This window comes from Lygodium microphyllum, chromosome 12 (assembly GCF_053477565.2).
Source record: "Lygodium microphyllum isolate KBCC chromosome 12, Lygodium_microphyllum_v1.1.10, whole genome shotgun sequence".
Lineage (NCBI taxonomy): Eukaryota > Viridiplantae > Streptophyta > Polypodiopsida > Schizaeales > Lygodiaceae > Lygodium > Lygodium microphyllum.
In genome coordinates this window covers 134,168,001-134,177,082 of record NC_141146.1, presented here as the reverse complement: position 1 = coordinate 134,177,082, position 9,082 = coordinate 134,168,001, and positions in this window count along the sequence as shown.

Genomic DNA, 9,082 nt, shown 5'->3' with positions numbered 1-9,082 from the left:
TTTTTTCTTTCTGAGAGGTGAAAAAATACAAATTATAAAATCTCTATTTTCTCACTTATATAGGTATCATGGATAAGGAAATTTATTTTGGAGAAAATGTGAATTTGTTAGTTGATCATGAGATTGTTGCACTTGGGAGAGTGCATGCAATACATCCAAATGAGACATGCCATGGAGAAACACTTCAAGGTGGATATATTTCGTTGGCTATTTTGATAAATGTCAAAATGTAGCGATGTATTTGCCATTCCCGAAAATTGATGCAATGAAGGTTCATGAAGCTATAAGTGGTTTTGCAAAATGGGGAAAGAAAGATGTAGACTTGGTTGTGTCAAACTCAATGACAATTCACGATGAAGGAGATGATTATCAATCAAACCATATCCTACCTTATGAGGATATTGATATGCTTACCATTTGTGAAAGTTGGAGAGAACCTAGAGTGATGCTATGGACAAAAGAAAACACAATGTGCATTGGAACAGGGGTTATATTATTGAATTTTTTATATGATGTGATAAACTTTAAATTGCTCGGAGAAGAGGATGTTGGTGTGATGGTAGATGAAGCCCTTGATCAAACCATAGAAACATATATAGATGACAACCTCCACTATGTGACTTTGAAAATATGACCACTTAAAGAGGTAATCTTTGATGATGGAACACCGCTGCTACAATAGCAATTGTACATACAATTTATCTCTACAAATGCTTGTGTCCAAAACATGGAAGATACCAATCAAGTTTCAGTTTCTATAGAAAAATCAAATTTTATTTAAAAAAATTGATTGTTGCCAAGAAAAATATTGTCAATTTGCTAGTAGAGAAGCAATGCAACAATTATGTAAATACTTTTGGGGATTGCGATTCAAAGATCACACAAACTATGTTTATGACAAGTTTTTTAGCGCGTGTGTAGTTGGATAGTAAACATCCACATTATCCAGCCACATTTCACCATTATGGCCACCAAGAAGATACACCTTGTGTGAAGAAGCTTTGAAATCAAGCTCCTCCTCACAAACTTCAGCTTCTGTGGATGCTGCTATAGTGACAAACCTATTATCTTGTGATAGAGCTTCTAACTGTTTTGACATTCTATCCATGTCCAACTTGAGAATTTCTAATTCTGAACACATTTGGACGTGAGAATGCTCTAGCATTGCATTCTTTTCCCATAGTTTTTCCAATTCCCTCAATGCACCCAACTCCATAGAAGATTCATGCAACACATTTTTCAGCTCCAATCTATCTTGCCGCATTTGAGCCAATGCATTTGCACAAAGCTTCAATTTCTTATGTATAGCCTTGGCCACAGAAGAATCCACATGTTTTAAACTCTCCTTAAGTCTTTCTTGCTCTTCTCTTAGAAATTCTTGATCTTGGAAACACCTTTCTCTTTCTAACCTCTCCCATTCTGTAATATTTCCGCGTACCGCGTACCGTAAATATTAACTTACCGCACGCCGTGTAAACCCTGTGCAAGGGTATTCCCTACTTCGTAATTATTGGTAACCTCATCCACACCATGCACGCTCAAAAAATGATGCCTCCACGTCGAGAATTAAAGGCCGGGGTTGAAGACCGTAAAAGCCGCGAGGAAACAACCGCTTGGGAAGGGCAAATGGGATAAATTCAAGGCAAATTTTTTTAATTATTATCCCTTCCCCCAGCCGATGCATGGCTGGAGGAGAGGGAGTGTGGAGGGGGGATGGCCAAGGTGGACTAAAGTCGGACTGCATGAGGGGGAGTCCTCCACGTGTGTGGAGGCCCTCTTCCCCACCCCTCCCAAGGCCTATATAAACACCCCCCTAGCTAGGGGGTGCTGAGGAGGTGCCGGACGTGCTGGACGAGCTGGGGGAGGTCGCCATGGTGGACGGGCTGTGAGAAGGGGGAAGGTCGCCGTGTTGAGGAAGGGCGCCGTGGAGAAGAGGACGCCGTGCAGAGGGAGCCGCCATGCAGTCTGCCCAGTCCGCTAGCCGCCACCGCCGCCCGCCTGACTGCCACAGACCGCCGCCGCCTGGATCACGACCCCCCCCCGACGTGGCCACGTGCGGACAGAAGCTTCTTAGAAGCTTCTCTAGGAAGCTTCTAAGGGGGCTTCCTTAAGCCCCCTTCCCACTACATTGCCCCCCATAGGCCTATCCACACCCCCCGGGACTTTGAAGAGGAGAAGGTGAAGCCCATAGAGACATTCCACAAGACCCTTTGAAAAAAGCTTTCGCAAAAAGACTTTGAAGCCGCAAGCCATCCAGGAATCAATTCCGTGCCAACTCCAGTTTTTCCTAAAAGAACTCCTAAAGCCCTTTGCCGCGAGCACCATCCCGCAAAGGAATCTTCTGTATACGAGGAAAAAGGCCAAGGACGGAAGGCTGCATTCCGAGGCAAGACAATTCGTAGACCACAAAGGCAAATCAGAAGCCGAATCTACGCCTACGATGGCCCCCAAAAGATCACAAGGTGCGACTACGGGAGGTTCATCTCCGAGTATACAAGTGGATATCTCCCCGACCCCTCAAGTCCAGGTTCTTTCGAGTTATTTTCGCATAAAGAAATGATTAGGCGCGCTTAGTTCATAAGGGAGATTGCATCTTTACGCTTAATTTTAATGCATGTGGAAATTGGAAAAAAAAAAACATTTGGTAAAGTATCTCTTGAAACATTAGGCAAGATTGAAATATGTCATGAATTTGAACGAGTTATCCACCTTAGAAGACTAGTTGCATGTAGTTTCTTTGGTACATTATCAAAGTAATGAGTCCAAACTTAGGGCAAAGAAATGGAATTTATAAGTGCATTCTCTTTCGTCCTAGACATGGTAGGAATAAGCGTGTGCCGCATGTTAGGCAACATCCTCCTCGTAATGATTTCATGAGGCAAGGTTAACACCATAAGATATTATCCGAAAAGAAATAATAGAGTACGGAAATGATCTTATGGACTTGCAAATAGCATGTAAAATGGAATGAATTAACACTAGCTTTAGTTTGGTATAAACTTCGTTAACTACATTGTGGCTAGGAGAATGTTGCGTATTGCATAGTCATCATGCGAAAACGTCATTCATCAGAAGCCGCATTTAGGAAAGGTTGCATGGTTCGTCAAAGCATAGGATTCGAAAGTATAGACTACAAGGTTGTAGGCATGATTAATAGGACTTAGGAAAAGTTAGTATCCAGATTATCCTGCATTTTTGCTACACCAAGGAAAGATAAAAATTATTGTGAACCATGTGATGCGTAGAAGCAATAAATCGCATGTTTACGCGTATTGGTGTAGTTGTAACTATTGTTCTCCATTAGATTTAACTTATTACCTTAGGAAAGGTTCATCCTTGTCGTAAGACAAGTATATTGAGTTGTCTAAATCACCTAAACCACAAGGATTCTTATGGGCATGGTTGGGTCGATATGATAGGTATCCCAAGTGTTAACTAGGGTTTAGTGCAATAAGAATTCGACCTAGTTTTACACTGGTTGCCAAGACAAAACCCGCAAACCCAAAGATCTTACACACGTTCACGAAATGTCGAATCAATTGGATGTTCATGCATAAAATGATCTAAGGCTTTATCCTAAGGATCATTCGTTCTAATGATGAAACTCCGACGGAGTTGCAAATTTCTAGGACCATGGGCCAACATAATTAGGAATGGGTTGGAGGATACCCTAAACCCTGCTACTCGGCTAGAGGTAATTCCGTGGCCGGAGGACGCCATTCAATGGGTGGAATGATCCCATGGAATGATGCAACACATGTGCAAAAAGGTTGCAACATCGTATAGACTTGAGATTTGTCCACAAGAGAGTTTTGTCATCTCTCGAAATGAGGTTGGCAAGTTATTGAAAGAATTTAACTTACAAGAGGATGAGTAATCATCCTGTTACTCACTTTTCTTGGGGGATAATTGACAAGGAAAAGGAAAGTTAGGTATTTGCCTTGAAGCAAATGACCAGACAATAAACTAAAGCGACATGGTCGCTGGAACCTACCACAACAAAACCTAAAGTATTGGTAGGGTATGACCCTAACCCAAGAATGATAGGAATCTTGCCAAGTTGCAATTGATTCCGGATCGAATGCGGGTTGCATTCGGAGAAAAGGAGTCACTCCTTAACAGTTTGCCAGCTAAACGACCATTGGAAATTGATTGTGCTTGTAACAGTTTGCAAAGCACTGTTTGCATTGTTTGCTCAATGAACTAAAGGATGAAAATATATCTAAATACTTCAGGTTGAAGCCTGAAGGGAGAGGCAGCTTCAGTTACCCCCGACTGCCTGCCTGACCCTAACCAAGGGGGTTGTTAGCCGCGCCGGGAACGTGGACCGAACCCACCGCGAGAGGTCTCTCCGTTGAGTTCTACTTGGAGCAGGAGGACGCTTGGGTGCCAGAGGGGGCTCTGGCCGTAAATCCCTTGCCTTCCGGGCCCTGCACAAGAGACTAACGTGACTCGGGATTGGATCTCGAGGCCCGCATACTAGTCTACGGGCGGAAGCTTGGATTAGTGATCCCTGGTGGATTACTGGATAGCCTTCGGGTGGATTATGAATACACCTACAGGCGGGAACTCCTTGTATTTCAAAGATAAAATGATAAAATGATAATAAAGAAGTTGTTTGGCATTGTTTTCTTTATGTCCTGTGATAAGATTACGTGAAGGAACCAGTGCATAAGAGGGTTAATTTCAAAGAAGCTGTTTGTATATGTCAAACTAATGTGGTAGGTAATTACATAACTAAAACAAACCGAGGAAAGTGCGGAGGATGGACCATGGGTCCGTCCTACGGATGGGTGGTCCCGGTTAGCCGGGAACTTTTCTCAAAGTCTTCGACGAACAGAAGGATGATCAACATCACCGAAACAAGTAATGAGAACGATGACTTGGAATTACCGATTACCCGATTCACGCTGTTTTAGGGGAACGGAATGGGACTATGGCTTATGGCAGAGAGGTCGAGCCTTGCATCCCTCTCGTTTCCCATTCTCCTTGAACCAAGTGCAGCATGAATCCGCTTCAGACCAGGCGTTTCTGCGTAAAGTAGTTCGATCAGGTCTAACGCTAGTCGCTCTTAGTAAATGACCAAACAATTCCGGTCGATCCTAAGTGGGAACGGCCAGGACACTTCCATTACGTGGCAGACGCGGAAAGTCCTAGATTGCAAAACCCGCAACATTCCATGGGAGTGCCGGGTGGAGTTTTCTAGACAACCTTTTCGATGGGCTGCTAAGACGTGTTCTAGAGGATTCTAGTGGACACGTTACAGTTGGTATCAGAGCAAACCAACAAAGGACTTGTTTTTAGGAAATTTTAATAAGAAGAAGTAAAGCAAATGTTGTGTCCCAAACATTTCCTTACTTTGATTACTGTCTTCCAGAATTATGAAGCATGGAACAGGTTCTTAGTGTTCCGAGTCATGTTTATGACCGCGATGCATTCCACAAATTATCGACAAAGGGTTGAGATGATGAACATCTTAGACCGCATTTACAATCCATCGCCTGTGTACGTGGAACAGAGATGGATGGGTGTTTCAGGGATCTATTACATAACTGCCTATCGACCTGCGTACCTTCAAATTAACTTGAAGAGAATCAAGTGGATGGAGGATTTGAAGATCGTAAAGCTGTTCATCTTTGTTGAGGCTCACGCAAACGCGACTCTACAGGTTGGAGGTCGAAGGGTTAACCAGAATAAGTATGTGTACGGGGAAGTAATTCAAAGAATCCCTGCCGACTGAATCAAGGTTTTGGGACGTCATGAGAAGAATGGATATCAAAGGAAAAGATACCCTAATCTTCCAATGAACTACCGATTCCTGAAGATCGATGACCCCAATCCGTACTACTACTTAGTTCCTGTAGCTGAATGCAACAACATCTTATTCTCCTTGAATTAATGTATTAACTTGTTCCATCGGCCCAAGAAATAATTATACCATGAAAGGGCTATGCTGATATGAATGGAATAAAACTTTTTCCCGATTGTCTTGACTGTGAATATTGATAAAAGTAGTAAAGTGAATTGGTCACTTGGCTGAAGGAATACGTGGACGTAGTTCTGAAGAGTTAACAGAACTCCCGCTTTAAAGAGAAGTAGATCATGAGATCAAGCTAGTAATAGGAGCTGCACCAATTGCGAAGAGACCCTATAGAATGTCTATATCGGAAGCTATTGAGTTGAAGGAACAACTCAAGCAACTGTTAAACCAAGGCTACATCAGGCCTAGCAATTCTCCATGGGGAGCTCCAGTCCTATTCCAGAAAAAGAAAGATGGGACACTTCGACTATGTATTGATTACCGTGGGTTGAATCAATCAACAGTCAAGAACAAGTATCCTATTCCTAGAATAGATGAGCTTCTTGATCGCCTTCAAGGTGCAAAGATCTTCTCCAAAATTGATCTCAGGTCAGGCTACTATCAAATCAGGATCAAGGATGAGGACATTCCAAAAACGGCCTTCAATACAAGATATGGGCACTTTGAATTCTTGGTTATGTCATTCGGCCTTACAAATGCACCTGCCACCTTCAATAGATTAATGCAGGATATTTTTAGACCATATCTTGATGACTTCGTGCTTGTCTTCTTCGATGACATTTTAGTCTATTCTAAACGGGAAGAAGATCATGAGCCTCAACTACGGATTGTGTTGGGGACAATGAGGTCTCATAAGCTGTATGCAAAAATGAAGAAGTGTGCATTCTTCAAACGTCAGATTGAATATCTAGGATTCATAGTATCATCAGAAGGAATATCAGTAGATCCAGCCAAAGTCAGCCCAGCCAAAGTCAGAGATGTGCTTGAATGGCCAATACCAGTATCTGTCAAAGAGATACGTAGTTTTCTTGGCTTGACAGGATGGTATAGGATCTTTATCAAAAACTATGCTTTGATTGCAGCACCTCTTACCGACTTATTAAAGAAGCAGACTTCTATTACATGGTCTACTCCCGAGCAAAATAGCTTCGACCAATTGAAGCAATGTTTAGTATCAGCACCTATTCTGAAACTTCCTGATCTCAAGTAGTAACTGATGCCAGCATTCTTGCCTTGGGGTGTGTTCTTATGCAGGAAGGTCATCCAGTAGCATATTCTTCAAGGAAATTGAAGGGTCACGAAAAGAATTACGCCACTCATGATCTGGAGTTATTAACTGTCATCCATGCTCTAAAGCTTTGGAGACACTATCTGTTGGGAAATAAGTTCACTCTAGTAACCGATCATAAGAGTCTCAAATGGATTTTTACCCAGAACGAGCTCAACATGAGGCAGCGTCGATGGATTGAAGTATTGGAGGAATATGATTTTGAAATCAAGTATCGACCAGGGAAAGAGAATGTAGTTGCCGATGCACTCAGTCGCAAGGCATTCCTAAACTCCCTAATCTTGCAGAATCCATCAACGGCCAGATCTCTGGCTACAAAGGTATCTATGCCAAGCAACCCTATACTCGAACTAGCTAGAGAGGAAGCATGCCATGACTTAGCCTACCAAGCAATGATAAAAGAAATATCTACCAAGGATCAGAATCCGAAGTTACAGGCCAAGTATCATGAATTTTCTATTGACAATGGACTTGTTTATTACAGAACAAGGTTATGTATACCAACAAGTCAGTCACTTAAGCAAAAGATATTATGGGAAGCTCATGATTCCCCTTTCGCAGGACATCCTGGCTATGCAAAAACTCTCAATACAGTCAAGAAGAGCTATCATTGGGAGAGGCTCAAAGGTGACGTCCTCAAATATGTCACCGAATGTTTGTCTTGCCAACGTATCAAGGCTGAACATGTCATGATGCCAGGAAAATTACAACCACTTGACATTCCCCAAATGAAATGGGAATTCATCAGTATGGATTTTGTGGTGGGCTTACCCCAAGTCCAAGGAGGATACAACTCCATTATGGTTGTAGTTGACATGCTTACGAAGGTTGCACACCTGATTCCAGTAAAGACAAACTATAAAGCCTCCGATATTGCAAGAGTGTTTATCAAAGAAATATTCAAGCTACATGGGTTACCTAGAAGGATCATTAGCGATCGAGATTCTCTTTTCACTTCTCACTTCTGGAGAGCTATCTTTGAAGCTATTGGAACCCAACTCTGTTTTAGCACTGCCTACCATCCCCAAATAGATGGACAAACAGAGCGAGTAAATCAAATCATTGAGGATATGCTTAGGGCTTACTGTTGTCGAGAGCCGAAAAAATGGATTCAATACTTGCCGTTAGTAGAATTTGCTTACAATGCTTCTTACCAGCAAAGCATTCAAATGACTCCTTTTCAGGCATTGTATGGTCATGATTGTCGAAGTCCCCTAAATTTTTCTGATCCTACCCTGAGAGTGGAAGCTTCAAGACAAATGTTGGAGGACATGAATGACCAAATAAAGTCAATAAGACAAGACATACAAGTAGCCAAAGATAGACAAAAGGCATATGCGGATTTGAAGCGCCAAGAGAGGATCTTCGGAGAAGGAGACATGGTTTTCATTCGTGTACGCCCCAAGAGGAGCTATTTATCTCTAGGTAAATGCAAGAAGCTAAGTCCAAGGTATTGTGGACCATATAAAATCCTCAAATGCCTAGGACCCAATGCTTATAAATTGCAACTTCCTGATAACCTAAAAGTTCACAATGTATTCCATATTAGTCTCTTAAAAAAGTATGTACCCAACCCAAATCATGTACTTGATGACCAACAAATTGTAATGCCTAGTCAAGGAGTCCTTGAACTAAGACCGGAAAAGATTTTAGATGTCAGGGAGAGACAGTTGAGATCTAGAACCTTGAGAGAATGCCTCGTCCAGTGGAAAGATTATCCCGAAGAGGATGCTACCTGGATGGATGAAAGCGCTCTCAATCTTCAATATCCCCAGTTTATCTCGAGATGAGGACATCTCGATTCTTCTAAGGGGGAGAGAATGTAATATTTCCGCGTACCGCGTACCGTAAATATTAACTTACCGCACGCCGTGTAAACCCTGTGCAAGGGTATTCCCTACTTCGTAATTATTGGTAACCTCATCCACACCATGCACGCTCAAAAAATGAGGCCTCCACGTCGAGAATTAAAG